We start from the raw sequence: 23135 nt of genomic DNA, 5'->3' as shown, positions 1-23135 counted from the left end.
CTATGATGTAATCTGTAGCTACTACATCAGGAATTTGATCTCTGGGAAAGGAGGTGACCCACATGGCAAAGCAGACCTCTCCTCTCACCCTACGCTCCCCTAAGCAGTGTATTTCTGTCAGTTGCCTATTCTGCTCCCTGCTCTCTCTGCTGAATCCTCTCAGACCACCACCACTGGCCTGTACCCTAGTTCTTGCATGCACAAATAAATACGAATTAAAAAAATAAAAAAGAAAGCTCTTTGCCTATTGGTAGGAGACAGTGGCTCTGCAAGTGGATATTGGAATCAATCAACTCTATGTGTATATACAGTTATTACCCATATATATCCTTGTTTAATCCTTTCTGTAATTTCAGAAAATGAAAAGAGAATCATTAATGTATCATCAGATTTCTGAAGATTACAAACTATAGGGTCCCCCCTGGTGATTCACTGGCAAAGTCTCAGCACTATAAAGTTATCCAAAGCCACTGCAGGAGGAGTTTGACTCTGTCCAGGGAGCTGACCCACATGGCTCATCTGGGAGGGGCAGCTGCCCTCAGCAATGTATTTCAGTGGATCTGCCTGTTCTGCTCCCCACTCTGTCTCTGCTGAATTTTCCTCACTCCCTGTAACGCTGGCTTACATCCCAGTTCTTGTAGCATAAATAAATAAAATAAATCTTTTAAAAAGATTATAAAATATAGCTTAGCACAAAGGATAAATAAAATATAAGTTTTATAACAAAATAAACTCCAAAATCCAGCTAGCTCTCTCTTTTGTTAAATCATATTTTATGGCGTGTTCAGGGAAAAAGAAATCACCAGAAAGGATCTATAGCCATCACACACTTGAACATAACCTGATTACAGTAAGGTAGTAACAGGCCATCCGTCACTTTCAGTGTTTCTCTGGCATCCCTTTTTGTGGGTGTCTGTGTTACATGTGGAAATATCCCCTATTCCTATGGGGTGATCACAAGATTTACATGGAACAGGGGCAGGTGGTTGATGTCAGTGAAGAAGGGGACACATATTATAGGTTAGCTCTGGGTGATGTATCTGTTGCGTGCATCTGGATAAATAGCACATTAAACAGGATGTCACTGATGGCTGAGAGTCACTCAGATAGTTGAGGTAACGAGAGTAATTAGAAGTGGTGAGCTGCGCTTCTTGGGTTAAGGAAAGACTCACTGTTGAAACACCTGTGTGCAAGTGTACTGGATAGTATAAACGTGAAATTACTGAATGACTAAATGAACTCCATTAACTGGGTGAAGAAATACAAGGCCACACTATCAAAAACTTCTCTGAGTAAGCACAAATGTGTGGCTGTCATTACCAGAATTCCCCCTGCCTTTCATGACAGTTCTTCACCTTAGTGTGTCACTAAGTGACACACATGATTAAGACATGATTTCAATTTTGTCTGGTATCTTAAATTTAAATCAATCATATGTTCATTTTATTTCTTGACTCTTTCACTCAATAACATGTAGGCAAGCTGACCCACATATTGGATTTAGCTAGAGTCTCTTTATTTCCGGTGTTGTATAGTATTCCACAGAATGCAAAGTAACTTCTCCCTTCTGTTCTGCATGCACAGTATATTTTTTCATAAAATTTTTATATCCATGCTGGAATAAAACTATATTTGCAATTTTGTATCTTTTTTTTCATTTAATGTTATAACATAAGTGTTTTGCAAGTCATTGATAACTATTCAGAACGATGGTACCTAATTGCTACATTTATTGTCACGTATTTGACTGTTCGCTCGAGTTCTGATGGAGAACGTCTCCTGTATTTGTTAGTACAAGAATTTTCTGTTGAGCATCTTTACGGATATACATTTTATTTGTGTCCACAGCATTACCTTAGGTCATTTCTCAAACACTGCATTACTATTTATTTTAATGCACATGCATATGTATATAATATTCCAAATTCTAATAGCTGAATCAAAGTTCCCCACAGAAGGACGATACAACATTTTCCTGAATGAGCGAGAACCCCTATTTCACAGGTTTCTTGCCTCCACGTCATACATCTCACCATCTTGAAGGCTCTGACTTCACACACTCCTGCTTCCTGACCCCCTCTGCGCAGGCCTCCGCCCTAGACGACTCGACTCTCTGCGGCTACATCGCCCCATGGCGAGGCTCAACCGCCCCTCGGCCCCGGCTCCATCCCCACTGAGGCCCTGGCCAGGCCTAGGGCCTCTGAGCACCATTATCCCGCCTGGGCGGCACCGCGCCTCCGAGTCACCAGGGGGCGCGCGCCACGTCTCCGTGCCTGGCTCCCCCGCGAGCCTGACCTTCCTTGGCCTCACCCGGCCCCCCGCGTGTTGATGTCATGGCCCTGTGTGCTGACGCGAGAGCGGAAGTGGCGGAGACACAGGGCCTGGAGCCCCCGCCCTGGCGGAGCAGGGCTTTGGGCCAAGGAGGGAGCAGCCCTGGGGGCAATGCGCAGGCGGGGAGCGCGCTGGCTGGTGGCCGGCCAGGGAAAGGCAGTGAATAATGGGGGGGGGCGGGGCGCCCCATCTCTCCCTGTGGGGGGCAGAGGGTTCGGGCCTGTGGGGTCGCGCGTGAACAATCCTCGCGTGTTTTCAGTCACGGGGCGCGACTAGCTGTGGAGTCGCGTGGAAATTCTACGTTAACGGCGTCGTGGAGACGCGGGGTGTTCGCCTCCGTGTAGTTGGATTTTCTGAGCTTCAGCGCAGCAGGACGGGCGGGGCGCCCCGTGAGCCCCCGGGTTCTCCCGCTGGCCCGGCCCTGGGCCGCCCCGACACCCGCCCCTGCAGCCCTGGCCCTGCGCCCGCTCCCGCCTTCCCCGCTGCTGGGGTCTCCTTGGCACTCGCTGCTCCAGACTCGGGTGAAGCTCTTGCCTGCGGGAGCCCAGTTTCTTCAGGAACCACCCGGAGCAAGAGGGAGGTGAGGACAAGTCGCTGCCGCTGGCTGGTGCAGAGCGGGCCAGTAAGGGGACCTGGGGCTGGGCGGGCTGGGGGTGGAGAGCTCTGCGCGGGTCATTTTGGGTCCTGGAGGAACGTGGGTGTCAGGTGGTTCCTGAGTGTGACCCCGTGGGTGGCCAGCGCCCCTGACCGAAAGCGCGTCCCCCGTGTTTGCTCCCAGCACCTCCCTGCTGCACTATCACCCATGGGGTGGGATTGCCGGGCACACCACTGTGTGCCACTTATTTGTGTGCTTAATTTCTGTGAACTTAGAATATAATTTGGGGAATTATAAGTTTACATTTTGTAATTTTCTCTGGGGCTGACACCCCCTCCCCACCCAGGTCCAGCAGGCAGGAGGGCAGAGTCGTGTCCCAGTCTTCCCAGGACACAAGTTACTACCCAAATGGTTGCTGGCGCCTGGGGCTCTGCATTTCTCACAAGGAGTCTGAGAGGCTGCCCCTGCTGGTCTTGGGCCCACATGTGAGGGCTGCAGCGCCGCTTCCCTGTTGTGCAGCTGACGTGGTCATTCAGAGCCTGGAAGAGGGACCTTGGACCCCTGGACACTGCCTCAGGAGGCGACTTTACACTCTCCCTTGAAGAGAATCCAGACTTTCCTGAGTCTTGAGTGTCCAGGAGCCACACAGCCTGCCACAAGCTGGCTACAAGTGTTTGGTTTTCTAAAATGGGTTATTATTAACCGACTCCATGCAGTGAATACAGTGGCTCTCTCTGTGTCACTAAAGGACACACCCAAGAATCCATTCAGCAGGGTCTGCTGGGCTCTGTCACAAACAGGGAATGAAATTTTCTCAATGGGTTTTTTTTTGTCTTTTTATTGTAATTAGTTGTTTTGGTTTACAAAGTAATTATGGTCTCAAAAATGAATTGGGTTACGCAGGAGGTGCAATACAGAGGCAGAGTGAAGACACAGGGCTCACTGCCGCCATAAACTAACAACACTGTGCAGGACAACATCAATGCCCCTGAAAGACGAATGGGTGACCAGGGCACACACCAGGAGCAGGGACCAATAGCTAGAAACCGGGAAAACGTTAACTGACCTGCATCTACGGTTATACTGGAGCAGAATTAAACCCCCTACAGATGTGGACTCGGGGGCACAAGCCTCATTGGGGACTTTGGAGATTTAGCACTTCCCTCAGTGCTGGGCTCAACCCTCTGGGCCCTCCAGGAGGCCCTATTTTTGAAGACATCTTACCAATTCTATACAGATGGGAGAGTTTTTCTGATGGTAGAAGGTACATAAATACTTCATACCTATAGAAGCACACACAAGTCACACTCATGTAGACTCACATGCACACACTTGCACACAATGCAAGACATGCACATACACCTAAAGAAAATAGTGCAGATACCTTATTCCATACTCACAGCTAGCTCTGCTTCACACTCCTGTCTCACTGTCTGATCACCACGTGACCCCTCTGACTTTTCTCAAATTTTCTAAATGCTTTACAAAATTTTCTAAATTTTCTAAACTTTTCACTGCTGATACAAGAATGTTAAAAAAAATTTAGGTCTCTGGTGTCCCATGTGTTGGAAGTGTGGGTGCAGTCATAAACGGGAAGCAAATGTGGTCAGTTTCATACACCATTTTAATGCGTCCTGGGGTAGACATTTTAACTAAACAATCCATTTCAGACTGTCTCCTCCAGGCAGAGAAAGAGCATCCAGATGCCTCCACGCCCCAGGGTCCCGCAGGCAGAGCGGGTCACCTGGAGGTGCCCCTGCAGTGGGAACCAGTGTGTCCACAGCGTCCGCCTCCTCAAGCCCTATTGGACCTGCGTGGGAAGAGCAGAGCCAGTGAAGCCCAAGCACAGAGGAGGCTCTTTCCTTAGTGACACCCCCCCCAAGGTGTGCTGCTTGGACTCAGATGCGACAAAGTGCAGATGGAAACCAGGAAGCCCTACCGAGGCATCACTCGCTGGCGGGTGAGCATTCTCCAGCTTGGAATCTCTGTTGTGAAAAGGGGCTCAGTAGAGGGGGACTTCCTACCGTGGATGTCAGACCCTGACAGTGCCAGTAAGCCCGAAGAGCTCCTGCATCATCTGTGCCGTCCGGGTGCCCAGGGGCCACCAGCAGGGCCTTCACAGGATAGAGCCTAAGATGGGGAAGCAAGGCCCTGGGGTCCCAGCCTCTGGCCCTGGGGCCTCTGGAGGCTCAGCCCACACAGCTCCACTCCCATCCCGGGCCCTACACCTGCTCAGCTGCCCTAAGCCCTCCTATCCCTCCTTCCTCTGCTCTGTTCCCCTCAGGTGCTTCACCAGACCCGTAGCCCTCCCTGCCCTTCATCTGATTTGCTCCTGGGACTGCTGTGCTTGCGGACATCTGTGCTTCACGCCTATGTTCTCATGCTGCTCCTGGCCCCCCTGGCTGGGCCCAGCCCCTGAGCCCTCTCCAGGGCTCAGCTTCCGCTGCTGTGCTCATTTCACTATGGCCACTGAGTGGCTGCCCTGGAACGGGGAAGTGAATTCTAGGGAGGTGCTGGTGATCATCTAATGCCCAGCAGGGTATACTCTGCTCTTGTGTTTTCTTCCAAAGGGTGGACAGAAAATACAACATTTTAAAATCCTATTAAGGATTCAATGAGCTCTGGCCTTATAGCCTCTGCTGGACTGAAGGGTGGATTGGGAATGATGTTCATGGCCCAGTGTCCCTGCAGGGGGTGGGCTGAACAGGAGGTTCCTCCTTGGGTTTATTCGGGTGGTGCTGGAGAGCTGCGGGGCTGGGCTGGCGGTATTCCTAATGCTTTCTTGGCCCCCCTCCAGCTGGGGGCCTAGCAAGGTGGTGCTGGGCCGCAGGGCTTCCTCCTGTAGGGGACCTGGCAGTGATGTGGTGTTGGGCCCCCAGGCCTCCCGCAGCACAGGCCCTGACCTGGAGGCCATGCTGGGCTTCCAGACATCCGGCAGTAGGGGCCCTGAGCCGGAGTCAGAGCTCTTCACACTGGCATCCTTCTGTGGGATGCCTAGCCCGGCGGTGGTGGGGGTCTTCTGGGTGTCCTGCTTCGGGGACAGTCCCACCCTCAAGATTTCGTACCCCGAGACCTCAGGCTGCTGGTGGTCCTCTGGTATCGGGACGCAGTGGGCCCCTTTGGGACTAAGGAGCTTGGGGAAGATGGCGGGGTCCGGCCCCTCCTCGTCCAGACACTGCCTGGAAAGCAGCATGAGGTAGGACCACATCACAGGGTTATACCTGCCCTCCAAAAGCGCCGTGTCTATGACCTCTTTTCGGAAACCCAGGCGGACCATGGCTTCCATGGCGGCCTTGTGCTGGCCTGGGACAGCTCGAGGCAGGGCGGGAGTCCTTTGTGCAGCCCCACCCTGGGGTGCTGGATGATGCTGTCCAGGGTGCTGCGGCTGTGGGGGTCGAGCATCATCATCTTCCTCAGCAGGTACCGGCACTGCTGGGAGAGGTAGTGCGGCTCATTGTAGACGCCGCTCAGCACCCTGGCCCGCAGCTCTCCGAGGCTGGTGCCCTTGAAGGGCAGCTCCCCGGTGACCATGTCATAGAGGACCACCCCCAGGCTCCAGATGTCTGTGGCGGGGCCACTGTATTCCTGGTGACGGATGATCTCAGGCACCATAAACTGCGGGCTGCCACAGGGTGTCTTGAGCAGCGCTGCCCTGGAGAACTGGGCGTTGAGCCCGAAGTCTGCCAGTTTTATGTTTCAGTGCCTGTCCAGGAGCAGGTTCTCCGGCTTCAGGTCCCGGTGCACCATGCCCCGGGCATGGCAGTGGCTGAGCGTGGCAAGGATCTGCTGGAAGAGGCGGTGCGCCTCCATCTCCCCCAGGTGCCCGCACCTGCACAGGTAGTCCTGCTGGTCACCCACCCTGTGCGCGCTCCAGGACCAGCAGCAGTTTTTGTTTAGTATTCAAAACACACTGATCGTGCTGATGCTAATATCCTCGGTATTAAAATTAATCATCACATCTCCCATAAATCAAATTATTTTAATATAATCAATGTGTTAAGTCAATATCATAGACCATCCTAAATTGAAAAATGATGTTTTCTCTCATTGAGTCTCACTAGGCTGATACGGCAGTGGGACATTGAGCAACGTGGGCACCTTCAGCATTAGTTGTCATGATTTAGAAAATGAATAGTTTACCTAGGCTCATTCTCAAGTCTAGAATTAAGCTTGAATTTGAAAACTTTCAAGTGTGAGTGGATTCTCCTCTGCAAATGGCTGGGGGCAGATACCTGCAGTCTTGGGGGAAAGATCCAGCTGCCATCGAGTCTCTGTCCTGAGGTTGTCCCCATGGTGCGGACAGAGGGCATCCCGGCCTCTCACTCCATGGTCGTGGCTCAAGGGGAGCCTCTGAGCACTCACAGGATGTTCCACCCCATCCTGCACCGCCTCATGGACAAAGCAGGGCCTCAGGGCTGGGCTATTTGAGATCTGGAGCTGGTGTCCATGTGTTGGACACTGTTCACATACCAGCCCTCAGGGACCTTCCTCCCGAGGGAATGTGTGTATTTACTTGACTGTGTTAATTGGAGTGTCCTGCAGTGCATCTCAGCGACTAATTATCACACTTGGTGTGTAGATGTGATTTTTTGTCTGACTCATGCCTCTATGGAAGTGAATAGATAAATCCTCATGTCCAGGTTCCATTCCCCACCTGTAGGGTCCACCGTGGTGGGCACCATCAGTCATAACAGTGCCCTGAGTCCCTGTCTAGATAGCTGGACAGTCGCCCGTCACTCCCCATGTGCCCTTCACAGAGAGGTCCTGGGGATGGGCATGAGGGTGGATGTGGAAAGGCCTGAGGCAGGAGTGAAGGGACATGGAGAGAGGCAGGAGGGAGCACAGGGAGGGGGAGTGGGGCGGAAAGACAATGGACGTCCAGCAGAAGTGAGTGACTATGGGGGTCACCAGCCCTGCGGGAAGAGAAACTTTACTCGTCTCTGAAATTGTGTATCCTGCAGTTCTTTTCCACCACAGCACCTGTCCCTGCACTTACATTAGAATAGTCCTTTTGTTGGAATAATTTGCTTTTTCCCTTAACAAAATGGAGTAGAATATTAGGGTTTCTGCTCATGGTGTCATATCCTTAGTTTTGTTGCATGACGATGGTGATGTCACACATGGAAACAGACATTTATCTGCTTGAGTTTACTCTTCTGTAGGGGGTGGGGCTGGACCTGCTTTACTCTGCTGTGTGTGTCTGTCTGCTTCTCCCAGCACCATATCCCCACTTTCCTGCTCCAGTGCCTGCTCTGGTGCCTCTGTCGTAGAGTCACTGTCCATCCTGATGAGTGTGGGTTCCTGGGCCCTCGTTATATTCCAGGGTCTGTGTCTGCTTTTGTCCCAGTGCCATGCTGCTTTAACTATTAGAGCTTTGTTGTGTTAACTTGAGTCTCGAATGTGCTGCCTCCATACTTCCTCATTTTTGTCAGGAATATTTTGGGTTCTGTTCTTCTGTGGTTATATATATATATTATTTGTTTCATATCTGTGAAGAATACCATCGAAATGTTCATTTGGATTGCATTGAAAGTGTAAATTGCTTTGGGTCTGATGGACATTTTGTAATGCTGATTCTTCAATCCATGAGGAGGGGTTATCTTTCCATTTTTTGGGCATTTCCTATTTATTTTAAGAATGTCTTTCAATTTTCCATCTTTTAGGTTTACTCCTAGGTACTTAATTTTGTGATTACATATAGGATTGCTTTCTCAACTTCTCTTCTTCATATTTTAATTTAATTTTTTTTTTTTGGACTCTCTGGATTTCTCAAATGTATAATAACAGGTTGTCCAACAATTTTAAATGTCTAAATTCAAACAAACTTGAGGTGTTTAATGTTTTATTAATTTACATCTTTTAATTATGCTATACAATGACTTGAATAGTCTCAGTGAATGTTATAATGCTCTGATTCAGGTTCTTAACTCAATACATATATTGGATTCTTATTGTATCCCAAAACTTTACACCTATAAAGTATAACAATACCAATAATTAATATGAAGAAAGTCATTTATTGGCAGAAAAATTAAAATTGCCTATCACTTAAAAGAAGAGTATGAAGTTGTCATCCCACACTTTCAAAGATGGAGATGTTGCCATTTTCTAACCGTTCCTGGCAGCCACCTTATTTACTTTGTGCCCACATGGGTCTCACCTGGGCTGGAGGCAAGGTAGGCCTGACTAGCGGCCTCGCAAGGTGAACTCTGTGAGAATGACTTAAATGTCTGACATCCAATTGGGACTACATATTCATCATAAAATATTTTGGTGTGTAATTTTCAAATGTAGGATGTCACAGGCAGGAAAGCAAAGGTGGATGCAGTCAGCAGAAAGGACCTGAGGCCAGACAGCAAGTGACAATCATGGGGCATTTCACTTCCCAAATTGAAATCTCCTTCAAATTCTTTATTTATGTGTACACTGAATGATAATATTATTGTATTGTACGTCAATCTGATGAGGTTTTTCATTTCAACGTGTTCATAAAAAATGCAGACATTCTAGGTATGATTCCTCTTTATGACCTGCCCGGCCAGGGCATTGTTCTGCCATTCCTGCCCAATCTAGTGATGAAATAAATGGGGACAACACTCCTGTAAAGTGTGGAGTGAGGTCATGGATGGCATCCCTAACACATTTCTGGAAATATTAGATATGAGTTTGGCTACTAGCTATTAATTTGTTTAGAGCATAGAAACTTGCTAAGTTTTCTTATTGCTTCTCAAAAATTTCCACCCAATGCATTTTGTTTTTTTTTTCAGTAATTACAGTGCACATGAACTTAACTTTTTTTATTTCTGGTGCCCACCGTGCACTGAGTGTGTTTATGGTAAATGCCTGTAGCACCCACCCACCAGAGCTTCCAGGAGTGTCTCCACCATGTCACATGTGTGGGTTTTTGTCCACAGAAGGTTGTGACTACTCAGATCCCAACTTGGACCAAAGGCCTTATTTATGCTGTGAAGGCCTCACTCACCAAGTAAAGGAGCCTCTGTCCTCCCCGAGGTCCCTACCCACGTGCCCGAGAATGTCAGTGACATGAAAGGGGAAGCTGCCTTAGAGTGGACATGCTGCCCAGTGAGAGAACTTCTGCTGACCCCCTGAGATGAAACCCAACCATCACCTCTCTCGGCTGGGAGCACAGAAATGGAGACACGCAGAGTGTCTGGAAGTTCCCTCCAGTACACATGGAATATCACAGTGTACCTAAGTGTTAAAAAGAGGAAAAATCATTTATGTAGAGTATATGAGCATCAGACTGTATGAAGTCATCATAAATATAATTTAAAAATGAGCATATATTTTTTTTAATTTTACAATGGAATTATATGAACTTAGAAAAACATAAAGACCAGTATTGTGTGAAATTTTAAAATGCGTGTCTCATAATGGAGTCATGAAGTTGTCTTCCCTATTACATTTGGGTGAGTCTCCCCTTCATCAGTCTCCCCACAGCCTACTTCACGGGTTGGTTCTTCAGACAGTATATGACGGGATTAAAGGTGGGGGGCACCACCGTATAGAAGATAGAAATGACCAGGTCAGACATGGACGGGGTCCCTGAGGTCGGCTTCAGATAAGCAAAGAATCCAGAGGAGAGAAACAGCACCACAACCAGCAGGTGGGGAAGGCAGGCTTTGTCCTTCCTTTCTGTGGATGGGTTCTTCCTGACAGCAGAGAATATGTGGACATAGGAAATGACAAAGTAAAACAGCAGGAATCCAACACCACAGTAATGAGAATGGGGACAAGTTTTCTCATTAAATTTCCTGAGCAGGAAATAATAACTGGGAGACGTCACAGAAGACCTGGTGTACCACGCTGGACCCGCAGTAGGACAAGGAGAAGGTTCCAGCTGTGTGCATCACAGCCTGGAGATCCCCACCCAGCCAGGACACAGCTGTCAGCTGCACACGCCTGTCCCTGCTCATGATGACATCATAGTGCAGGGGGTGGCAGATGGCAGCATAGCGGTCAAGGGTCATCACCACGAGCAGGTGCATCTCTGCACCAGCTGACATAACCATCACCAAGACCTGGGCAACACAGCCCAGGAAGGAGATGGAGCTGCTGTGCCTCAGAGAGTTGACAATGGACTTGGGGACCGTGGCTGAGATGAGACAGAGGTCTGAGAAGGACAGACTCCTCAGGAAGAAGTACATGGGGGTGTGGAGGTGCCAGTTCAGTGTGGTGATGAGGACAATGAGCATGTTCCCCAGCAGGGCGCACAGGTAGACCAGGGAGAAGAGCAGTGGGTGCAAGGAAGCCCATGGTCCCCTGGGTGGGGAACCTCAGGAGGATGAATTCTGTCACGGCCTTGAGGTTGGCCACCCCTGGAGCCATCACTGCATGAAAGTCTAGAGGAATAAAACACCATGATTGTCAGACAGTGCTGGACCCGCGGTGTCTCTCTGCAGGTGACCAGTTCTGTCCTTGCCCACTGACCTCTCTCTGCACCCTTTCCAGCATCCCCCCACAGGGATCTCAGCTCTTGCTCTGCTCGGCCTCTCCAGCTTGTGACCTGCAGGTGCCACGCTGTTCACGCCACCTGTGGGAGATGCTGAAGGGCAGAGTTCAACTGACCTCAACCCCCTGAGCAGTCTCCTCCGGTCTCACCTCATCCTGTGCATGGGCACCCCTGAAACCCTGAGCCCGGCCCATCCTCTACCATCCCCAGGCCCTAGTCCATGCACCTTTCAGGAGCAGTACCCCCAAGAACCCTCAGGAACATGAACTGTCAAGGATGCCCCAAATCTAGCCTGTGGGGTCTTAGCCCCGAGTCCCTGCAAAACACTGGCCAGTCGCAGCTCCAGGTGTACATTTTGGGACCAAGTGGACACTGATGGCCCCGAGTCTGCTCCTGGTCGGCGCCATGTCCTTCATCAGGGCAGTGGGTGGGGAGTCCCTGCCCCGTGTCACCGTCTGATGACCGTCTGGCCCTCGCCCCTGCTCGTATGCGCTGAGAGGGTGACTTCCCATCCTGCCCTCCCAGTCATTGTTCTGCCCCTCCCCATGCCCGAGTAGCTGAGGTGTTTCTCTTGCAGCTACTTCCACAGGGCTCAGGCACGGCCACGGTCAGGGCAGGAGGGACGGTCCACCCCATGGCGACAGCCACACGCTCAGGGCTCCCAAGCCCGGGGCTCTCGCCTGGTCCCCACCGACACTCCAACAGACAGACCCGCCGCGGTGTCTGAGACTTCCCCCTCCCATGCCCTGGCCTGATGCGTCCTCGCGCACTGCTCGGGGGGCTCCCCGGGCCGCTGTCTTGTCCCTGTGGGCTTCTTAGCAGCCCCGGTAATGAACCCCAAGGGTCAACGAGTCAGGGGCCCGGGAGGCCCCGTGGGCAAGACCTGGTCCCCCCTCAGTCCCATCACCCCTGACCCCGCGGGGACCAGGTGACCCCGGTGTCAGAGCCAGGATAAGCCCGTCCACAGGAATTGGGAAAGTCACCACCACCCTCGGGGACCCCTGGTCCTGGCGGGGTGATGGGGTGTGGAGTAGGGGGTGGGGGAGGAAGGGCGACCAAGAAACCCCCAGGAGCGAGCCGGGGAAGAACCTGGGTATTCTGACATGGGTTTATTCGTGTCTCAGCATTATTTTTTTCCAAAAGGCCGTTTACCTCAGCACCTGGAAAGGGAACAACATGTGAACGGGCGTGTCTGACAGAGGCGGGTGGTGACCTTACAGTGGGGGTCAGACCCGCAGTGGCGCTGTCCGGCTTAGCCTCTCGGTGGGTGTGCCTCGGGCTCTGACACCAGAGAGTGGGGGGCCCTCTCCTGGGTGTGGTCTCCCAGAGTCCTCACAGGCCCTCCAGGTCAGGGTCACACACAACAAAGGACCTCGTGGGTGGGCACGCTGGGACCCTCCCCTGCAGGCACAGTAGGGAAGGCAGAGGCCTGAGCCAGCATGAGGGACCCACCCTGACAAGCAGTCCCGGAAGCTGCAGCCCCAGAAACTGACAGTGATTCTGGAGTTTCTGCAGACAATGTGGGGAGGGCCTTGCCCCCACGGGCCTGTCAATGAAGCAGATGCCCCCGCCCCTCTATTCCGGCCGGCACACGACCCTCCAGGGATGCGGGTCCACTGGCCCCGTTCCCGTTCGGGCCCTGGTGTCCTGCACCTCAGGGACACAGGGGACGCCCTGTTACGTGGGCCTGTGGGCTGTGGCTGGCAGCACCCAGGGGTCCATGGTCTTGGGCAGTGGACAGGTAGGGGGTCAGCACGGGCGAACCCATGGATCAAGACCAAATCCCCACGTCCCGGGGAGGTAGCCCGCATGGGCAGAGGCCAGAGCCAACAGTCCGCAGACCAGGCTGGACCACACCAGATGCCGGGCCAGACATACTGGGCCATCGAGAGTTCTCAAGGAGGCCAAAAACAGGCGCCAGCCCCCAGGGAGCAGGCAGGTGAGCACCCGGCCCCGCGGGTATTGCCAACGACACCAGTGTTCCAGCTCTTGGGGTGTTGGCGCCCGCCAACTGCAAACAGCCAGCAGAGACTGGGCTGAGGCCCAGGTTCTCTTCACAGGAGATGCCAGAGGCAGGGCCTGAGGCAGGTGAGCAGCGGGGTCTCTGCGGAGGTCTCCGGGGGTCTTCAAATCTATGAAGGTTCTGAAGCCGAGAAATACAAAGGTCATGAGAGCACTATGACTGACTATGCTAGCAAATTCAATAATGTTTTTTTTTTCTTTTTTTAAAGATTTATTTATGCTTACAAGAACTGGGGTACAGGCCTGAGGCAAGGGAGGGTGAGAGGATTCACCAGAGACAGAGTAGGGAGCAGAACAAGCAGACTGAAGAAATACACCACTGAGGGAAGCAGCGGGCGAGACAGGAGAGGTCTGCCACGCCATGGGGGAAGCTCTGAGGCTGGCAGGGATCATACAGGCACTGCAAAGGCTGCGGACAGCTTCACAGTGCTGCACTCCATTCACCTCTTTCACTAGGTTCATTCCCAAGTATTTGATTTTTTTGTTTCAGTAATATAAGGGATGGTTTTCCTGATTTCTTCTTCTGCAGACTGATTGTGCATAGGAAGGCTACTTATTTTTGTGTGTTGATTTTGAATCCTGCTACTTTACTGAACTGGTTGATTATTTTGAGTAGTTTTTCTGTGGCGTTTTTAGGGTTCTCGGTGTCTATCATCGTATTGTCTGCAAATAGTGATAGTTTTGCTTCTTCTTTCCCCATCTGCATTCCTTGTATGTTTAGACATAGGTATTGACACTGATTTGGACTGTGAGGCACTTCTAAAATTAAGCCAACAGGTTAAAATACAGCAAAAAAATTCAATGTGGCTAATGATGTAAACGTTTATGACATCGCACATGACATTTGTCATTTGAAGTACTTTGAAATATTACTTGAAACAAAGTTTCCCTAGTCAAAGTGTTTGAATCAATTTCCTGATGGAGAGTGAGAAAATGTTCCCATTTAAAAAGGCAAGGGGACAGTCAACATGTACTGTTCTTTAGAATGTTCTTGTTTTAGGACTGGTTTTGGGTCATTCAACAGCATTCTTGCCATAAGCAAAACTGTGTCAGGAGCTCAAGACACAGGAGGGAATTCCATTCTAGCATGAAATTCTGAAAACATGTTAGTATGATTTAGGTGAAGATGACACTGTGAAGGGAGGAGAGGATGTGGTTCAGGAAGAAATGTGTAACACCTGCCTGCATGGCGGTCAGAAATGACATGTGGGTTGGAGGAAAGCAAGGTCAGAGAGTGGTAGGCACATCTGGGGATTCTGCAAGAACAAGAGCAAATGCCCCAGGTGGCAACACGATGTGGCAGAAAGAAGAACACCCAAATATCCCAAAATAGATGACAGGATCAAGAAGATGTGGTGCATATACACAATGGAATATGACTCTGCAATTAAAAAAGATAAACTCATGCCATTTGCAGCAATATGGATGAAGCTAGAAGGGGTCATGCTTGGGCAAAATAAGCCAGAAAGAAAAAGAAAAATACAAGATGGTCCTACTCATAGCAGGGATTTAGAAAACCTAAATAAGGGACCAGGTAAATACTAATTATAATAAAGTAAAAATCACAATCAACAGCAACTACAAGCCAGAGACACACTACCGTGTCAGGGAGGAGCGAGTAGGATCAAACAAGGGGGCTGGGAATTGTACTGGGACCATAACCAAGGTGAAAATGCATACATTGGCAAAAGTGAAAAATGATGTAAATATACATAAAATTAAAAACGAGAAAGAACGGCAGCTTACCCAGCAGGGCTGGACAGGGAGGGGAGGCGGGTGGGGCAGGGCTGAGGCCAGCGGGGCAGGGACGCCTGTGCAAAGGGGTTTTGGGGAAGTGCCAAGCCCAGCAGGGCCACGGGAAGGCGTGAGGCCAGCGAGCAGATGGTCTGATTGATGCTCTCCCTGTTCCCTGGGTGTGGGGGAGGTTGAAGGAAGGGGACGAACCAGTGCGGGGCCGCAGCCCTGGCCCGTGACGCCCAGCATCCTAGGCTGGTGGGGGCATCGTGGGTTCTCAGAGGCGAGAGTGAATGCGGAGACTCCGTGGGGTTTGCAGCCCCTGAGGCTGAGGCGGGTGTGGACACAGGCGGCTGCAGAGGGCGGACTCCCCTGAGGCGGCCGCCATGGAGGTTGTGGAGAAAGACAAAGACGGGAACGGGCCCGCGAGTGCGCCCCCAACACGGGAGAGGCAGCGACCTCTCTGAGTGGCAGCCGGGAGCAGCGGTGGTCGCAGGAGGAGCAGCACGGCCTCTCCTGGCCGCTGCTGGGGCAGATCCCTGGGGGGCGGAACCAAGAGAACCTGCCCTGGGCGTCCTGTCCCCCGAGAGGATGACACCCTCTGCCCTCCGGGCCTGGGACACGTGGTGCTGGGACCACCTGGCCCAACCCCCGAGCCCAGGCTCTGAGCCTCGGGGCTCTGGCCGCGCCCCAGGCTGCTCAGGGGAGACCTGGTCCTCAGCGGATGCTGTGCGTGAGTGATCAGGGTTGGCCTGGCGGGGGGAACCTGCAGCCTGAGCAGCAGCGGACCCCACTGCTCACGCGAACCCACCACTTCCAGAAGCCAGGCTGTTCCCCGCAGGGCGCAGGGCCACAGCATCTGGACCTGGCCTTTGCCAACCTCTGCTCCCCGACCCCGAGTTCGAGCAAGAAGCAGATTTTTTTTTAGTCTTTTTTTAAGGATATATTTATACAAGAACCAGGGTACAAGCCAGAGGTGCGAGAGGGTGAGAGGATTCACTAGAGACAGAGCGGGGAGCAGAACAGGCAGACGGACCAAAGAGACTGCTGAGGGGCGCGGCGGGTGGGAAAGGAGAGGTCTGCTCGCCTCCCTGGCGGGCCGGGAATCGAACCGGCGCTGCAGAGGTGCGGACAGCCCCACAGCGCTGCGCTCAAACCGCTGCGCCAACGGGAGCCCCAGACACAGATATTTTCAAGCCAGAAATCTCGGGGGGAGCTGACCAGCCCCAGCTGCCCCCAGCCCCGGCTGAGTCAGGTCAGGGGGTGTCCCCACAGCACTGCAGGGGGCTGGGGCAGACACCACCTCCGGGGCCCGCTTTACAGCCTCTGCCGCCCTGGGAGCCGCCCCGGCCTCCGGCCTGCGAGGACACAGAGAGCCACACGCAGCTCGTGGGCCAAACGGGGGAACCATGTCCCAGAGAGTTTTCAGTGTCGGGGTGTGAAGAGCGGACTCTGTCGCGTCTCATGCTCCCAACATGGTGTTGTTTATTGTGCCCGTGGATGTGTCGTGTCATGTGAGACACATCAGGGTTTGAGGGGGACTGTGCGGAGAGACCCTAAAAGCCAAATCCTGGGACAGGTGCTCGCCACAGAGGACGCGGCCTCGCCAGCGCCCCGCGGGCTTCTGGAATGGGGTGGAGTCCAGTCTCCAGTGAGTCTGTCCACACACCTCTTGGCGGGTGCTGTCCCTTGAAGGGTGAATGGCCCCTGGGGTGCCCTCTGCCGGGGGCGTGGCCTCTGCTCTGACACCACAAAGAGCTCTGTGACGTCACCCGAGGAGCCTACTTAAGCCCCCACGCGGCCCGCAGAGGTGTAGGTAGAGCGAGGAGTGTTGGGAACGTGACGGTGGAATCGGAGGGAGAGAGAGTCGTGTTGGTGGATTGGCTTGCTTTTGCTTTGTTTATTTCTTATTCAGTTATTTATTATAGCTATTTATTTTAGTTATTTTATTTTTATTTTTTATTTCTGTTTTTATTTCCCTTTATTGTTTTATTTCTTATTTTATCTTTTTATTATTTTATTATTTTGTTTTTATTTTTTTTTATTTTCCCCATTTTCCCTCCTGTTGTTATTTTTTTTGTGATTTTTCCCTTGTTTTTTTTTTTATTTTAGTTGTTAGTTTGTAATTGTTTGTTCACTTGTGGTTTGTTCATTTTGTCTGTGTTCTTGTTTACTTTAGTGGTTACTTTGTTATTGTTTTTTTCTTATATTTTTAAATATTTATCTTTGTTAATTTTTTCGTTGTGTTTTCATTTTTGAGTGCATAGTTAGTTAGTATTAGTATCCTAGTTAGGTTAGCATAGTTAGTGTTTCTGGTAGAGGTAAGTTGGCGTCCTTATTGTTTCGGTAGAGTAGTCAGCGCGGGTAGCATTTAGTTAGTTTCGGGGATCCTTTTCACGTACTACTAGCTCTAGGCTAATAGTGCACTTGTTAATCAGGTAGCGGAGCTAGTGCCAAGGGCTCTAGCCAGCCAGGGCCTGCGAGCTTAGGAGCAGGTCTGCCCTCACTGCCCAGATGCGCCCGTCTGCCAAGGGAATGGCCCTGAGAAAGTATGTGATGCTCCGCAAGCTGGGGGAGGGTGCCCATACCAAGGTCAGGCTGGTGCAGCACCTGTCAATGGGCATGGAGGTGGCCATAAAGGTCATCCCCATGTCTGGCACGCCTCAGAGGTTCCTGGCCCGCGAGGTGGCCTGCATGAAAGTCCTTCGGCACCGAACGTTCTTCAGCTCTTCCAGGTATTGTACACTGAGGATGAGGTAAAATACCTGGAGCGCGTGCAGGAGGGCAACCTGCAGGACTGCCTGTTGAAGTGCAGGCACCTGGGGGAGATGGAGGCGCACCGACTCTTCCAGCAGATCTTGGCAGCGCTCAGCCACTGCCATGCCAGGGGTGTTGTGCACCGGGACCTGAAGCCAGAGAACCTGCTCCTGGACCAGCACCGAACTATAAAACTGGCAGACTTCGGGCTCAGCGCCCAGTTCTCTGAGGCAGCGCTGCTCAAGACCCCCTGTGGCAGCCGCAGTTCGTGGCCCCCGAGATTCTCCATCACAAGGAGTACAGTGGCCGCGAGGCGGACATTTGGAGCCTGGGGGTGGTCATCTAGTACATGGTCACCGGGAAGCTGCACTTCAAGGGCACCAGCCTCGGGGAGCTGTGGGCCAGGGAGCTGAGCGGCGTCTATCATGAGCTGCACTACCTCTCTCAGTGTGCCGGGACCTGCTGAGGAAGATGATGAGCTTGACCCCCACAGTGGCAGCAACCTGGACAGTGTCATCCAGCACCCCTGGGTGGGGCTGACAAATGGACTCCCCTGCCGGGAGCCATCCCTGGCCAGCACAAGGCTGCAATGGAAGCAATGGTCCGCCTGGGGTTCTGGAAAGAGGTCATTGACAGGGCGCTTTTGGAGGGCAGGTATGACCCTGTGATGGGGACCTTCCTCAAGCTGCTTTCCAGGCAGCGGGTGGACGAGGAGGGGCCAGACCCCACCATCTCCCCAAAGCTCCTCAGTCCCGATGGGGCCCACTGTGCCCCGATACCGGAGGGACCACTGGCAGCCTGAGGTCTCGGGGCCTGAGAAATTGTGGGTGGGACTGTCCCCGAAGCAGGACGCCCAGAAGCCCACCACGACCTCCGGGCAAGGCATCCCACAGGAGGATGCCAGCATTCAGAGCTCGGTTTCCAGCTCAGGGACCCTGCTGCCAGATTCCTGGAAGCCCAGCATGGCCTCCAGGTCAGGGCCCGTGCTGTGGGAGACATGGGGGCCCAACACCACATCGCTTCCAGGCCCCCTGCAGGAGGAAGCTCTGTGGCCCAACACTACTTTTCCAGGCCCCCTCCTGGAGGGAGGCCAGGAAAGCATTAGGAAGACATCCAGCCCAGCCTCCCAGCTCTCCAGCACCACCCAAATAACCCCAAGAATGTGCCTCTTGTTCAGCTCACCGGTGGCCCCTGCAGAGACACTGGGCCATGAAAACCATTCCCAGTCCACCCTTGGAGGCGACAAGGCCAGAGCTAAAAGAATCCTTAATAGGATTTTAAAATGTTGCCTTTTCTGTGCACCCTTCAGAGGAAAACACAAGAGCAGCGTTCACCCTACTGGGGATTAGATGATCACCAGCACCTCCCTAGAATTCACTTCCCCGCTCCAGGGCAGCCACTCAGTGGCCATAGTGAAATGAGCACAGCAGCAGAGGCCGAAGCCCTGGAGAGGGGTCAGGGGCTGGGCCCAGCCAGAGGGGCCAGGAGCAGCATGAGACCATAGGCGTGGAGCACAGATGTCCGCAAGCACAGCAGTCCCAGGAGCAGAGCAGATGAAGGGCCGGTAGGGCAATGGGACCTGTGAAGCACCTGGAGGAGAGCAGAGCAGGGGAAGGGGGGCAGAGGAGGGCTTGGGGCAGCTGAGCAGGTGCAGGGCCCAGGATGGGAGTGGAGCTGTGCGGGCTGAGCCTCCAGAGGCCCCAGGGCCAGAGGCTGGGACCCCAGGGCCTTGCTTCCCCATCTTAGGCTCTATCCTGTGAAGGCCCTCCTGGTGGCCCCTGGGCACCCGGACGGCACAGATGATGCAGGAGCTCTTTGGGCTTACTGGCACTGTCAGGGACTGACATCCACGGTAGGAAGTCCCCCTCTACTGAGCCCCTTTTCACAACAGAGATTCCAAGCTGGAGAATTGCTCACCCGCCAGCGAGTGATGCCTCGGTAGGGCTTCCTGGTTTCCATCTGCACTTTGTCGCATCTGAGTCCGAGCAGCACTCCTCGGGGGGGTGTCACTAAGGAAAGAGCCTCCTCTGTGCTTGGGCTTCACTGGCTCTGCTCTTCCCACACAGGTCCAATAGGGCTCGAGGAGGCGTCCGCCTTGGACACACTGGTTCCCACTGCAGGGGCATCTCCATGTGACCCACTCTACCTACAGGGCCCTGGGGCGTGAAGGCATCTGGATGCTCTTTCTCTGCCTGGAGTAGACAGTCTGAAATGGATTATTTAGTTAAAATGTCTACCCCAGGACTCATTAAAATGGTGTATGAAACCAACCATGTTTGCTTCCCATTTATGACTGCACCCAAACTTCCAACACATGGGACGCCAGAGACCTAAATTTTCTTTAACATTCTTGTAATAAGCAGTGAAAGGTTTAGAAAATTTAGAAAATTTTGGAAAGCATTTTGAAAATTTTAGAAAAGTCAGAGGGTTCATGTGGTGATAAGACAGTGTGACAGAGTGTGAAGCAGAGCTAGCTATGTGATAGAATTAGGAATTTGCACTATTTTCATTAGGTGTATGTGCATGTCTTGAACTGTGTGCAAATGTGTGCATGTGAGTCTACATGAGTGTGGCGTGTGTGTGCTTCTATAGCTATGAAGTATTTATGTACCTTCTACCATCAGAAAAACACTACTAGCTGTAGAGAATTGGTACAATGTCTTCAAATATTTGGCCTCCCAGATGACCCAGTGGGTTGAGCCCAGTGCTGAGGGACGTCCTGAGGCTCCAAAGGCCCCAATGTGGCTTGTGTCCCCGAGTCCACATCTGTAGGGGTTTAATTCTCCTCCAGTATAACTGTAGATGCAGGTCAGTTAAAGTTTTCCCAGTTTCTTGCCACTGGTCCCTTCTCCTGGTGTGTGTCACCCATTTCTCTTTCTGTGGCATCAATGTTGGCCTGTACAGTGTTGTGAGTATATGGTGGCGGTGAGCCCAGTGTCTTCACTCTGCCTCCGTATTGCCTCTCATGTGTAACCCAATTCATTTTTGGAGACCATAATTACTTTGTAAATCAAAACAACTATATACAATAAAAAGACAATAAAACTCCCCATTGAGAAAATTTCCGTCCCTGTTTGTGATAGCGCCCAGCTGACCCTGCTGAATGGTTTCTTGGGGTGTGTCCTTTAGTGACGCAGAGAAGGCCACTGGTTAATAATAACCCATTTTAGAAAACCAAACACTTGTAGCCAGCTGTGGCAGGCTGTGTGGCTTCTGGTCACTCAAGACTCAGGAAAGCCTGGATTCTCTTCAAGGTAAGTGTAAAGTCACCTCCTGAGGCAGTGTCCAGGGGTCCAAGGTCCCTCTTCCAGGCTCTGAATGACCACATCATCTGCACAACAAGGAAGCGGCACTGCAGCTCTCACATGCGGGCCCAAGACCAGCAGGGGCAGCATCTCAGACCCCTTGTGAGAAATGCAGAGCCCCAGGTGCCAGCAACCGCCTGGGTAAGAACTTGTGCCCTGGGAAGACTGGGACTCGACTGCCCTCCTGCCTGCTGGACCTGGGTGGGGAGGGGGTGTCAGCCCCAGAGAAAATTACAAACTGTAAACTTATAATTCCCAAAATTATATTCTAAATTCACAGAAATTAAGCACACAAATAAGTGGCACACAGCGGTGTGCCCGGCAAACCCAACCCAGGGGTGACCAGTGCAGCAGGGAAGTGCTGGGAGCAAACATGGGGGACACGCTTTCGGTCAGGGGCGCTGGTCACCCACGGGTTCACATTCAGGAACGACCTGACCCTCACGTTCCTCCAGGACCCAAAATGACCCGCGCAGAGCTCTCCACCCCAAGCCGCCCCGCCCTGGGTCCCCTGACTGGCCCGCTCTGCATCAGCCACCGGCAGCGACTTGTCCTCACCTCCCTCTTGCTCCGGGTGGTTCCTGAAGAAACTGGGCTCCCGCAGGCAAGAGCTTCACCTGAGCCTGGAGCAGCGAGTGCCAAGGAGACCCCAGCAGCGGGGGAGGCGGGAGCGGGCGCAGGGCCAGGGCTGCAGGGGCGGGTGTCGGGGCAGGCCCAGGGCCGGGCCAGCGGGAGAACCCGGGGGCTCACGGGGCGCCCCGCCCGTCCTGTTGCGCTGAAGCTCAGAAAACCCAACTACAGGGAGGCGAACACCCCGCGTCTCCACGACGCCGTGAACGTAGAATTTCCACGCGACTCCACAGCAAGCCGCGCCCCGTGACTGAAAACACGGGATGATTGTTCACCCGCGACCCCACAGGCCCGAACCCGCTGCCGCCACAGGGAGAGCCGGGGCGTCCCGCCCCCCATTATTCCCTGCCTCTCCCCGCCCCGCCCCCAGCCGGCGCGCTCCCCGCCTGCGCGCGGCCCCCGGGGCTGCTCCCTCCTTGTCCCCGGGCCTGCTCCCCAGGGTGGGTGCTCTGGGCCCAGCGTCTCCGCCACTTCCACTCTGCGTCAGCACGCAGGGACGTGACGTCAACACGCAGGGGGCGGGGCGAGGCCGCGGAAGGACAGGCTGTTGGGGGAACCAGGCAAGGAGACGCGGAGCGCAGCCTGGTGACTGTGGGGGGCAGTGCTGCCCAGGCTGGATAATGGTGGGCAGAGGACCCTGGCCTGGCCAGAGGTGCAGGGGGGATGGAGCCATGGCCGAGGGGCGGGTCAGCCTGGCCAAGGAGAGACGCAATCATGGCGAGTGGTGGAGGGGGGAGGCCCGCGCAGAGGGGGGGCAGGAAGCGGGAGTGTGTGACATCTGAGCCTTCAATATGGGGAGACAGAATGATGTGGAGGCAAGAACCTGCTGAAATAGGGGTTGTCGCTCATTCAGCAAAATTGTGTATCGCCCTTCTGTGGGGAACTTTGACTTCAGCTATCAGAATTTGGAATATTATATATATGCATGTGCATTAAAAGAAATAGTAATGCAGTGTTTGAGAAATGACCTAAGGAAATGCTGTGAACACAAATAAAAATGTATATCCGTAAAGATGCTAACCAGCACTTTCTTGTACTAACAAATACAGGAAACAATCTCCATCAGAACTCCAGGAAACAGTCAAACATGTGACAGTAAATGTAGCAATTAGGTACAATCATTCTGAATAGTTATCAATGAGTTGGAAAATACTTATAACATTAAATGAAAGAGAAACAATATAAAATTGCAAATATAGTGTTATTCCAGCATGGATATAAAATTTTATGAAATAATATACTGTGCATGTAGAACAGAAGGATGTAGTTACTTTGCATTCGGTGGAAT

Source organism: Talpa europaea (assembly GCF_964194135.1).
Source record: "Talpa europaea genome assembly, chromosome: 8".
In the NCBI taxonomy this organism is placed as follows: Eukaryota; Metazoa; Chordata; class Mammalia; order Eulipotyphla; family Talpidae; genus Talpa; species Talpa europaea.
The sequence above is the reverse complement of the archived record's forward strand: the minus strand, read 5'-3'. Positions refer to the sequence as shown.